Source organism: Rhinichthys klamathensis, unplaced genomic scaffold (assembly GCF_029890125.1).
Source record: "Rhinichthys klamathensis goyatoka isolate OS25496 unplaced genomic scaffold, OSU_Roscu_1.1 h1tg000209l_1, whole genome shotgun sequence".
NCBI classification, from domain to species: Eukaryota; Metazoa; Chordata; class Actinopteri; order Cypriniformes; family Leuciscidae; genus Rhinichthys; species Rhinichthys klamathensis.
In genome coordinates, this window is record NW_026606734.1 from 1,075,745 (window position 1) to 1,089,374 (window position 13,630).

Here is a 13,630-nt window from a genome sequence, read left to right on the forward strand (position 1 = left end):
ACATTGTTATTCATCATAAAATGATGTGCATGTAATAATCATTGTCACTAAGAGGCTGTTTTAACTGTTTTAACTGTATTATAAAGCACTGTCATCTAGAGGCCATATGAGAAACTGTTGAATATCATCCAACAGGTGAAAAACATGATATACATTTCTAAACTCTGCTTTACTATTAATGTGGATGTGCTGTTCATTCTCTGACATTTTTGGGCCTTGTATTTTTTGCTTCATTAAACCCAAGCAAAGTGGCAAAAAATTTAGGCGTTGTCTTTGACTCTGATTTTAATTTTAAAGCGCATGTATGTAATGTTACTAAAATAGCATTTTATCATTTAAAGAACATTGCTAAAATAAGACCATTTCTCTCTCTGTGCAATACAGAAAAATGAATGCATACATTTCTAACTAGCAGGCTTGACTATTGTAATGCCCTCCTCTCTGGTCTACCAAAGACTACAATTAATCAACTACAATTGATACAAAACTCTGCTGCTCGAGTATTGACAAAGACCAAGAAGAGAGAACACATTACACCTATACTAAAATCATTACATTGGTTACCTGTTCATTTTCGAGTTGATTTAAAAAAAACCTTTTATTAGTTTATAAGGCACTGCATGGACTTGCTCCAGACTATCTTTTAAAAATGCTTACAGTTTATGAACCTGTAAGGACTCACAGATTATCGGATTCTTTACTTTTAACAGTACCACACCGTGGAAGTAAACGATTTGGTGATGCTGCTTTTAGCCGCTATACGCTCCTCGTCTCTGGAATAACCTTCCAAAAGAAGTAAGACGTGCCGAAAATATAAATAGTTTTAAGTTTAAATTAAAAAAATATCTCTTCAGTCTGGCCTTCCTATAATATTTTACAATGTTTGTAATTTAATGGTATTTCATGATTTCCATTACACGAGAGTAGATGTTAAAACTTCATGCTGATTTGTACTCTGCTTTCGCCAAGATAAGCAAAACTATAGCTTTACAGTAAACTATGCTTCTCCATCCATTTACGCTTCTTTCCATATGGTGGTGTGACTCCCCTTCTGTCCGGCGTTAACGGCTGCAGTGTACTTGGCGCGTCAGCACACACGACGGCTGCAACTACAGTGTGGTCTCCCTAGTGGACCAGCACGACAACCGTCTGGATTGAGCCGAGTAGGGGACATCTCTAGGGTCTTCAAGTGGGCACCTTCCGTCCTCAGTGTTTCGTCGACTAGCCCACGACACCTCAAGAGGGCTCGACACTGACTCTGGCGTCCCAGAGTCACCCCCCTCCGTCCCCCACTCAACTCAGCCCAGCTTACTGACCTCTACATCCCTCCTGCTGCTGAGACCTAACCACAATCTCACAATCTCTCCGCAACCCAACCATACGCGCCAACCTGTTTGACTAAGGCTGTCGAGCCCCACTGGTGCGTTAATGCAGTTTCAGTGGCAACGGTTCCGTATGGCATACCACCTACCGCAAAACACAATATCTGCCCAACCACCCGTCATTCACGCAATATACACAGGAACGTAATGACTGTAAATACTATGCAACCTATACAAATAAACCAACAGACTCTTCAAGTTTTTCAAGAATTCTACGAAACCGTAGCGTGGCGGCCTGTACACAGCCAGCTAGAATCTTTCCGTCTCAACCACAGCCAGTTGCTGCTCCTCTCTGCTGCTTCAGATAAGTTCTTTACTGTGCGATGCAACTCTTGGCCACTGAATCCGATGTCTCTGAGGAACCGGGTTGTAGAGTGTGCCACAAAACCTCGACAACCCACTTCCACTGGATAAACTGGACTCTCCATCCACTGGACTCTCCATCCTCGCTGTTCTGCTTCAGCGGCCAGATGAGCATACCGCAGTTTCTTCCTCTCATATGCCTCATCTACCGCATCCTCCCATGGCACTGTTAACTCTATCAGTTGAACAATGCGTGCTGATCCAGACCACAAAACAATATCTGGTCGTAGGTTAGTGGTGGCAATCTCAGGTGGAAAAATAAGCCGTTGATCAAGATCAGCCAGCATTTTCCAGTCCCTAGCAGCTTCCAGTTGTCCTGGGCGAGAATTGGTTTTAACACCTTTTCTTGGTGGTTGCTCGCCTGGGCGGAGGAATATTGTCTTCTGCGTGTAATGTCTTGCTAGAACAGGCGGCAACTTATTGGTCATGTTACGCTTGTCTTCCAGTGCTAAAGCCAAACATCGCAGTACTTGGTCATGGCGCCAAGTAAACCGACCTTGGCTAAGAGCCACCTTACATCCTGTCAAAATGTGCCTTAATGTGGCAGGTGATGAACACAAAGGACAAGAGGGATCCTCTCCTACCCAGAGGTTTAGGTTCTGCGGTGATGGGAGAACATCATATGTTGACCTAATAAGGAAACTGATCCTACTCTCTTCCATTGACCAAAGGTCTTGCCAGCCCATCTTGCGTTGTTCCACACTCTCCCATCTCATCCACTCTCCCTGCTTGGCCTGGGAAATGGCCTTTATACACCTCATCCTCTCCTCCTGCTTTCGCACCTCGTTGACTACCAGCTTCCTCCTTTGAGCTGGGCCTGGCTTGTGCCATTTAGGAGGAGCTAAACTGAGCCCAAAACCCCCTCTTCCATGCTGTACCTGTCCCACTATATCCCCAATTTGAAGGGCAGCCTTTGCCTCTTCCACAGATTTCTTTGCTGACCACTTTCTACCAGTTTTTAACACAGGTGCTTCCTCCCTTACACATTTGTCGCGTGACTCTACTAAGGTAATTTCCAGTCTGACCTTGGCGCACTTAAGCCTGGCTCACACTACAGGAGTTTTAGGCCGATTTATGCCCGATTTTCCCCTCCCAAAAATCGGAGAAAAAATCTTGTCGAGGACCTTGATCGGTTCCGATGTTCGGCACAGATTATCTGGTAATGTGAGGCATTCACTGAGCAAGACACTTAACCCCTAGTTGCTCCAGAGGTGTGCGACCTCTGACATGTATAGTAATTGTAAGTCGCTTTGGATAAAAGCGTCAGCTAAAATGAATAAATTAACAAAAAAAAAATTTTTTTGTTTGCCTGGTAGAGCACAGCTGTTTATGCTCTTCAACCCTTCCACTGCTTGTCGTCTAACTTCTCCCACTCGAACTGTGTCCTTTAGATCCCCATCGTACCATCTCCCAAGACTCTTCACTGGCTTCTCAGAAACTGTTGGTATTGCCTCACCATTAATGAAGAATGTTTTATCTACTACCTTTCCTTTAACTATCGAGATGCTCCTTGATTTAGAGGGCTTAAATTGCATTCGTGCCCATTCGATATTATCTGTTAACTTCCCCAATAACCGATTAGTGCAGGCTACTGTTGTAGTCATGGTTGTCATGTCATCCATGTATGCTCTGATTGGTGGTAGTCGCATCCCAGAAGCCAAGCGCTCTCCTCCTACTACCCATCTTGATGCCCTAATGATTACTTCCATTGCCATGGTAAAAGCCAGTGGAGAAATGGTGCATCCTGCCATTATTCCAACCTCTAGGCATTGCCATGCAGTGCTGAATTTTGGAGTTGAGAAACTGAATTGCAAATCTCCAAAATAGGCTTTCACTAAATTTGTTATTGACATTGGTACTCTGAAAAAAAAAAAAAAAAAAAAATCAATTCAGTTTTTCCAAGTTACAGAGTTGAAAAAACCCAGGAATGAGTCAGTTTCTCAAAAGTTTATTATTATGTTAATCTCCACGTTATTTTAAAGATTTTGATCAAATGAATATTGTAGTTTGACTTTGTGTGAAATGCCAGTCTCTGCTGCCCTCTTCTGGTCAGTGAAATCTTTTTTCATATTCCAAAATTGAGAGGAACATAACGACTGATGATCAATCACCATTTCTGTTTTGTTTGTCTATCTTTCCGTCAATATAAGTATACATCTGTATCAAATATATATAACACATGAAACGGCATAGGCCTGCACAAAATAACAAACAAACAATGTAACAGAAACAGGCATGAATTAAAAAGATTCAGAGATGTGGAGATCTGGCAATGAAGTGGAAACAAGATTCTCAGTCAGTTCTAATAGTTTCAAGGAAACATGTTCACTAATTTCCTCCACTTCTGCAGTTTTCTTTCTCTAGTTGCTTTCCACTTTTTTCAAAATCAACTGACAATTTTGTATTGTTTTGTAAAAAAATAAATAAAGTGTCATGAAGACTGCTGCGTGAGGAAACTTCAGGAGACGTAAAGCAGGTTAACAGTCTTTAATGAAAAACAAGGCAGAGCCGCAACGGCCGATCAACAGAAATGTCTCAAAATATTCTTGAAGAAACAGAGAAGCGCTCGCAGCAGGTCTCGTGGACTGGAGAAGGGTGAGCAAAGGAGAACTGGAGAAGCGCAGATCCCTCACACCTCTTCTGGACTCAACACAGGTAACCGCTGATCTGGTAAAGTAGCAGGTGGATAACAGACAACTGGACTAGACAGGACTAAACAAATAGCAAGAGTTCAACAGCGGTAACGAACGTGACGGTCAACAATAATCCGACAAACTAGAGTGAAACACAAGAGACTAGAAATAGAGAGTAGCTAATGATAGAGGATAGAGAACAGGTGCGATAAAGAGAAGATGAGAAACAGCTGGGGAAGATAAGTAGTAAATGAAGAGTGAGAGCGAACAAAAGGGAACAGATACAGAGAATGACCAGAAGAGGGAGACAGAGACCAATAAAACACGAGAAAGGAACCAGGATCATGACGGTGCCCCCTCCTCAAAGTGCGCCCCCTGGCGCACTCAAAGAGGAAGACTGACGAGAGCGAAAGAAATCGTTGATGAGCGAGCGGTCCAGGACATCCCGGGCGGGAATCCAGCTTCTCTCCTCAATACCATAACCCTCCCAGTCGACCAAAAACTGATGGCCACGACCACGAGGACGGACATCAAGGATCTTACGGACCCGGTAGACTGGGGAACCCTCGACACGAACCGGAGGGTTAACTGGGCGGGGGGGTGGGCGAACAACAGGCTTGAGAGAAGAGACATGAAACACGGGGTGAACACGGCGGAGATTGGATGGCAATCTGAGCCTCACAGAGACAGGGCTAAGGACCTGAATTATGCGATAGGGCCCAATAAATTTGGGAGCCAGTTTACGAGACGGATACTGGAGAGGAAGATTGGCGGTGGAAAGCCACACTCTTTGACCAATGACATAACGGGGACTCTTGATACGACGTCTGTTAGCGGACCGACGGGTGATGGAGCGAGACTTTAAAAGAGCGGATCTCACCGTCCTCCAGGTTCGTTTGCAGCGTTGGATAAACGCATTTACAGATGGAACGTTAGATTCCGGACTCGAGGAAGGAAAGAGAGAGGGTTGGTACCCTAAACAGCTCTGAAAAGGAGATAGGCCGGTGGCGGACGAGGGAGCGGAATTGAACGCGTACTCTGCCCATGGAAGTTGCTCAGACCAGGAGGCAGGGTTGCGGTAGGCTTCGCAGAATACGGCCAATGGTCTGATTAGCGCGTTCAGCTTGTCCATTGGTCTGGGGGTGAAAACCCGAGGAAAGGCTGACCGTGGCTCCGATGAGGCGACAGAACTCTTTCCAAAACAGGGAAGCGAACTGTGGCCCTCTATCGGATACGATATTCTCAGGGAGACCGTGGATCTTAAAAATGTGATCGACAACAATTTGGGCGGTCTCCTTGGCGGAGGGAAGCTTTGGAAGAGGGACAAAGGGAGCCGCTTTCGAAAATCGATCGACGACAGTAAGAATTACAGTCTTTCCACCCGAAGGAGGAAGTCCTGTAATAAAATCAAGGCCAATCTGAGCCCACGGACGTGACGGAACAGGCAACGGTTTAAGGAGACCAGCGGGAGGTCTATTACTAACCTTAGTCTGAGCACAGACAGGACATGCCGCAATGAAACGACGGATATCACGTTCCCGAGTGGGCCACCAAAATTTCTGAGATACAGACGCAATAGTACCCCTAACCCCAGGATGAGCGAAAAGCTTGGAGGAGTGGCCCCACTGAAGAACGGCACGACGAGCGGAGGGGGGAACAAATAATGAACCCTTAGGGCAGCCACGGGGAGTTATTGCGTGAGAAAGCGCGCGCTTGACGGTTCGTTCTATTCCCCAAGTAACAGCCCCTACCACTCGTTCCTGAGGAAGGATAGACTCGATGGGTGACGACTCGGGGGAGGAGAATTGACGAGACAGCGCGTCAGGCTTTAAATTCTTAGAACCAGGGCGGTAGGAGAGGGAGAAATCGAAACAAGCAAAGAATAGAGACCAACGAGCCTGACGAGCGTTGAGTCTCTTAGCGGATCGGATGTACTCAAGATTTCGGTGGTCTGTCCAGACCACGAACGGAAAGTAAGACCCCTCGAGCCAGTGACGCCATTCTCCCAGGGCTAAACAGACGGCGAGAAGTTCGCGATTACCCACGTCATAGTTTCGTTCAGACGGAGAGAGACGATGCGAAAAGAAGGCGCAAGGATGGATCCTCTCGTCAGCAGAAGACTGCTGCGAGAGGATGGCTCCTACTCCTACCTCTGAGGCATCAACCTCGACAATGAAAGGCTTAGAAGTGTCAGGGGTGACGAGAACCGGCGCGGTCGTAAACAATGTCTTAAGATGATCAAAGGCGGTCTGAGCCGCGTTACTCCAGACAAAACGAGACTTGACAGAAGTTAAAGTGGTTAGCGGAGCGGCCACCTGACTAAAGTTCTTTATAAACTTACGGTAAAAGTTAGCGAACCCTAAAAAACGTTGGAGCGCAATACGAGAGTCGGGCGTTGGCCAATCGGTGACCGCGCGAACTTTAGCTGGGTCCATACTGATGCCCTGTGCCGAGATGACGGAGCCGAGAAATGTAACAGACTGAGCATGAAACGTGCATTTCTCGGCTTTGACGAACAATTTGTTCTCTAAAAGTCGTTGGAGGACTCGACGTACATGCTGCACATGAACCTGTAAAGACGGAGAGAAAATCAAAATGTCATCAAGGTAGACGAAGACAAAAACGTTTAGCATGTCTCGTAGAACGTCATTGACCAAAGCTTGAAATACGGCAGGAGCGTTGACCAGGCCGAACGGTAAAACCCGGTACTCAAAGTGGCCCAGCGGGGTATTAAAAGCGGTCTTCCATTCATCACCCTCGGTGATACGCGTTGCGAAGATCCAGTTTTGTGAAGAAGTTAGCTCCCTGCAAGATTTCAAAGGCTGATGACATAAGTGGCAAGGGGTAGCGGTTCTTGACAGTTATGTCATTCAAGCCTCTGTAATCGATGCAGGGACGTAACGAGCCGTCCTTCTTCTTCACAAAAAAGAAACCTGCACCGGCCGGAGAGGAAGAGGAAACTATGGTGCCAGCGTCTAAGGATTCAGAGAGATACTTCTCTAACGCCTGACGCTCCGGGACAGAGAGAGAATAAAGCCTTCCCCGAGGAGGAGTAGTTCCAGGAAGAAGCTCAATGCTGCAGTCATACGGGCGATGAGGTGGAAGGGAAGCCGCCCGGGATCGACTGAAAACCGCTCGCAAATCGTGATACTCCTCGGGAACTCCTGACAAATCACCTGGCTCCTCCTGAAAAACAGAGACAGAAGACACAGGAAACACAGCAGACACCAAACACTTAGCATGACACGAGAGATTCCATGACAAGATTGTGTTCTTGGACCAGTTAATCTGAGGGTTATGTTCTACCAGCCACGGATGGCCCAGCACCACAGGTATATTAGGGGAATGAAACACCAGAAAAGAAATGGTCTCGCGGTGGTTACCGGACACGGTGAGACTCAAGGGGGCAGTAGAGCGGTGAACCCTGGCGAGAACCCGTCTATCCAAGGTGTAAATAGTGGTGGGATCCTGAAGATCAATGAGGGGAACGCCATGCCTAAGAGCCCAGGCCTCATCCACCAAATTTCCCTCGGAACCAGAGTCAATAAGAGCCTGACAGTCTATAGAAGAGTCGGACCAGCGGAGATGAACAGAAAAAACAGTCCGTGAAGGCGGCGGAGGGCTTAGAGAAGATGCGCTCACCAGTTACCCTCGCTTTACTGGGGAGCTTTGTCTTTTAAAGCAGCGGTCCCCAACCTTTTTTTGCGCCACGGACCGGTTTAATATCAGACAATATTTTCACGGACCGGTGCTCCTAAAAACGCGTAGAAAACGCTATAGGCGCGAGGTTGCACTCCGGAGGCGTCTGTCGTTGCTAAGCAACCATCAGCTGCGCTCTCCGTTACAGCAAGGAACTTTCAGCAATGGATTTCCACCACCGAAAAACCCTTGCTGTAACTCTGTTACAAGATTTATTTACTAAGAAGAGTAAAAAAAAAAAAGGCTGCAGTGTTTGGGTGCAAGACCGTGCAACCGATAGGCTACTACAAAAACCATGGGGAATTTCACCAGCTGATTCAGGAGCTCCGCCTGGACAATGGGAGGTTCAAAGCCTATTTCAGAGTGGACAAGGACCAGTTTGATTATATTTTACGAAAAGTTGGCCCAAGCATCAGTAAACGGAGCTTCTGCCGTGAAACTAACTTATCTCTCCTGCGCAACTGCTCTGTATTTGTCTGAGGTTAGACTATAACTGAAGTGGTCATAAAACACCAGAAATAGCAAACACATACACATTTATTTATAGAACATAGAACAATTCTGTATAAACAATGATGGATTTAACAAGGAATCAGTTGTGAGCATTAATATTTTTAGTAAAAATATTTTTTACTAGTAACTAGTGCAGCAGTTTACAGTGTGGAAGATGATTGGTTGGTTCTTGTCACATGACCTACAGTGCGCTTGCGGCATTCTGAAAAGTTGAGATGTTTTTATCTCGATGCGGTGCGGACGCGCTTGGATAAAACGGGCGCGTGGCTTCCATTATGAGCGCGCATACAGCGCGCCTACATTTGAAATAACAAACTTGAGCGCGCAAAAGACACGATATGTGAACAGGTAAATGTGTGAATAAATAAAACGGAAATAATGTAAGTTATTTATTCTTTCGGTCCGCGGCCCGGGGGTTGGGGACCCCTGTTTTAAAGGACAGGAAGTGACGAAATGGTTGTAAGCGGCGCAATAAAGACACAGACGGTTTATAATTCGACGCTGGCGTTCTGAAGCAGAGATCCGGATTCCACCCAGCTGCATGGGTTCCTGGTCCGCCGCAGGTGCAGTAGAAGGGGAGCCGATAGAAGATGAGAGAGAAGGCGGGACCGCTGGACGTGCTCGTCGACGCAACTCAAAACGTTCCTCCACACGTAGAGCCAAATCAATGAGGGGGTTGAGGGAAGATGGTATCTCACGAGCCAGAACCTCATCCCTGATCTCGGCGTTTAACCCTTCGACAAAGCGCGCTACCAGCGCGGGCTCGTTCCAGCCACAAGAGGTAGAGAGCGTGCGGAATTCCACCGAGAAGTCGGCGACAGAGCGTCTTCCCTGACGCAGAGAGGATAACTGACGAGAAGCCTCCGATCCCCGCACCGAACGGTCGAACACTCGTAACTTTGGTTTTGCATCTTCTTGCAGCTCAAGACGCGCTTTGATGTGCTTCATGGTTCCAATGCCTTCACTGAAGACTTATGCATGCTTGTCAAGTATTTCAGATAACTTTTTGTCAGTGAGCTGTTTGGAGGCAATACGCAAAATGATGTTTTATTAACAAAGTTCGGGAGAAGCACGTTCAGATAATTAACACGGGTGGAGAGCACTCAGCAATCATGATTAAAATGTTTCATTAACAAAGTTCGGGAGAAGCACGTTCAGATAATTAACACGGGTGGAGAGCACTCAGCAATCATGATTAAAACGTGTACATATAGACTCAGCAGTCTCACCTCATTTCTCTGACAGTTTAGCAGCGTCCCTCCACCACCCCTTCTCCACTCTTCTAGTCCTAAACCACTTACATACGGGGGGGGAGTACTCTGGGTTCGGGCCGAATTCCGAGCTCGGAGCCCTCCCCCCGGACAGCACGCCAAATACGCATTATACTTTATTCCCCTTAATTGTATGTAAGTGTGAACTCGTGAAGTCTTTATTTCGTGCCAGTTGAGCCTGATCTGTCTTAGCCATCTGCGACCAAACAGTGGCACCCCTCCATCCTTCAGAACAAACAGCTCAAGATTGCAGGTTTGGTTCTTATATTTCACTTTCACTTTGAGTTTTCCCAGTGGCGTAACTTTTTCACCCGTGTATGTTTTCAACTTTACACTAGTGCGTGACAGTTTTGCGTCTGGGAATTTTTCCTTGTAGTCCTTGAAAGATATGATTGACAGCGCTGACCCTGTGTCCAGTTCCATTTTTAATGGCACTCCATTGACTTTTGGTGTCAGCCATATCACATCACTGTCATCCTTTTCTGTAGCATACAACCCTAAACAGGCCAATTCTTCCTCACTAGAACTGTCAGAGTCTGTTTGTGCTACTTTGTGAAGCCTCTGCCCTCTTTTTACATTTAATTTGTCTTTAGAGTTGCTGTACTTTGATTTACACATTTTCTGTATGTTCCCCCTCTTATTACATTGACGGCAGTCTTTATCTTTGAACCAACACTCCGTGGGGTCATGTGACTGTTTACCGCATCTGAAGCAGGGCTTTGCTTTGGTATTGTACAGCTTGGAGTGCATTTTGAATACAGAACATGTCGTTGGGTTTTTACCTTGCAGTTCTGTTGCATCCCTTGCTGCTGTCTCCACTGAAACCGCAATTTCCACTGCACGTTGTAAAGTAAGCTTATCCTCCATCAAAAGCCGTTTTTGAATGCTCTCATTGTGCAGCCCGCACACGAGCCGGTCCCTCAAAGCGTCAGAAAGTCCATCTCCAAACTGGCAATGCTCGGCTAGTTTCCTCAGCTCAGCAATGTATTCTGACACGGACTCACTTTTTGACTGGTTTCTCTTGTGAAATCTAAAACGCTCAGCGATCACTAATGGCGCTGGGTTTAGGTGACTTTTCAGCGTTCGCGTTATTTCATCAAAAGTTTTGTCTGCCGGTTTAGCTGGAGCAACAAGGCTGCGGAGTAGGTTGTAAGTTTTCGCGCCCATAACACTCAGTAGGACTGCTACTTGTCTTTCGTCCTGTATTTCATTTGCTAGACAGTACTACTCAACTCTTTCCACATATGTTGTCCAGTCTTCCACCGAACTATCAAAACTGTCCATATTTCCCAATATTCCAGCCATTTTTGCTTCTTTGTCGTCAAATTACTTTTACCTTGGTCTTGATGAACAAACTTCCCCAGCTCCAGCTAGCTTATCCACGGCAGGACTGCGGGGTGAACAGACGAAGCTTTCGTTCACAAAACCAAGTCCATTCAAAACTTTACACCGGTCTTATTCATCCGATGCATTTCGTGGGTTCTTCTTAAGACTCGTCGCCAGTTTGTTATGTTTATTCACTTAACATAACTCTTAAGAAACACAGACTCGCAGTAACGTTTAAGATGCTTCTTTGTTTACTGAACAAGTGTGCACACAGACATTAGAACATCAATCCGCTGACTTAGCACACATTCATAGTGGAGCGCAATGTTCTAACACGACACAAAGTAGTGCCTACTTCTATGCATTGAAATCAGAGTAAATACATAACAGTTTCCTACATTATCAATCGCTTATGTCATGTTGATCAAACTGTATTATAATGGGTCTCTGTTGAATAGTCCCCCCCCCCCCCCCCCCACACACACACACAACATTCAGGCATTAGTTCATAGCACAAGTCTTTACATGCAAAATGATTGAACAAGTTGTCATAATATGTCAAGCATATTTCTATACATTTCCATTAGACTTTTTTTTCTAAATCTGTCCTGTTCACATTTCTTTGTGCTATTCAGTGTCTTTTCCTTTCTGTATCGCAATGACATGGTCAGTCAACAAATTACAGTAGCCTACAGACAGTAAAAGTGTAAATGGGAATCTTGTCCATTCTCTTGCACTCAAACTCCCACATACACTAATGTAACGTACAATTTACAATAATCATCACCAAAACTTTATCCATAGTTTACATCAGAACATCTCCAGAGGACACTGTTATATTGACAACATGTGTTATCCGTACACAACGACACAAGCACTTCATTCTGATGCACTGACATGTTCATTGACACAGATATTTACTTCTGAGAGATGAACTCAGGATGTTGAGCAGAGATGGTGTTTCGCTATTTGTACGAATTGTTTTGAGAAATGCACTTACTGTTTTGCAAATGTCGAGGTTGATTTGAGAAATGTACCAAAGCGACTGAGAAAAACAGTATAATAAACTTAAAATTTAAAAGGATTCAACTGGAGCACATACACTACAGTTGCTGTTCTAAAGGCAAACAGCGCCATCTAGCGGCCACTGAGATTGTGCACGAGACGGAGTGTGTGTGTGTTTGTGGTAGGCTACTCTGTGTGCGTCCATTCGAGAAAAGAGAGTTCAAGATTATTTTAAAGTACTGTATTACAGTAATGAAAGATATGCTTCATATACAATTATTCCACATACTTTGCTCAGGCTGTATTTAGCATGTCTTGGAAATATTCTGATTGTGTTTTCTTCATTGGGAATTAAGCCATATAAAGTTTATTAATCTCTCTCCAAGCATCATTAAAACATATTTAAAAAGAGACACTTTCATTTTGTGAATACATTTTTATGTTAGTTTCTCTGCTTATTCTCACATAGCAGATATTCAGCAGTATTGAGGCAGGTGTATTGGCCTATTTGTGATTTTATTAGTTGACCTCTTGGTGGCGCTGTTAAACAGCAAATTATCTGTGAGAAAGATAACTGTAATATGCCCATATATCTTGAATAAATACATTTTTAAGAGTTGTCTGATTTATTGTCAAGTAAAGCTATCAGGATGATGCCATGCACTGTCATATGGACCCAATATACATGAACATTAAAATAAAGGCAAATGCCCTACCAAAATAGAAAAAAAAAACATGTTTATAGAAATGCATAAAATTATTGTTTGAATCTTTTTATAGCTTAGACACACTGACTGGAATTCAGAATCACAAACAAAGGCATATTTTTTGTTAAGCATGATATTCTGTGAAGTAAAACATTAATTTACCAAAGAGAGATAGGACAACAAAATATTTCAATATACTGTACAGGAAAATATTAGAACTATATGACTAATTACTAACAAGGGACTACTGAACACAATAAACACAACGAGATGCAGTAAAAGTAACTAAAACCTTCAAATCATTTTTCAGATTGCGACAGCATCCCAAGAGAGACTTATAAAGGCAAATATAGATGAGAGAGAGAGAGAGAGAGAGGGAGATAGAGAGAGAGGGAGATAGAGGGAGAGAGAGAGGCAAATAAAGACTAAATATTAATATGTAAATTGACATGCAAATTATGTGTTTTTTTTGTCTGCACACATTTTCTCAAAACAACAAACGTTTGTCTAAATTGCAATATTTAGCAAGGCTTTTGTCAACTTTTTGTAACAATGTGTGTGTGTGTGTGTGTGTGTGTGTGCGCGTGTGTGTGTGTGTGTGCGCGCGCGTGTGTGTGTGTGTGTGTGTGTGTGTGTGTGTGTGTGTGTGCAAACTCTTAGTGATAAACACATTATTGCTTCAATAAACATGGTGATTATATTTGTAGCACTATATCACAGAAGCACACGTT

General features: G+C 44.5%; 1 protein-coding gene across 1 annotated transcript in view; it reads left to right on the forward strand.

Moving 5' to 3' along the window:
- The window catches only part of LOC130097032 (uncharacterized), a 103,035-nt gene extending 102,823 nt beyond the window's left edge, over window positions 1-212 (forward strand). The window contains exon 4 of the mRNA XM_056263708.1: window positions 136-212. The gene's annotated coding sequence lies outside the window, so the exon portion shown is untranslated. The remainder of the gene's footprint in view (window positions 1-135) is intronic.
- The last annotated feature ends 13,418 nt before the right edge of the window (window positions 213-13,630 follow it).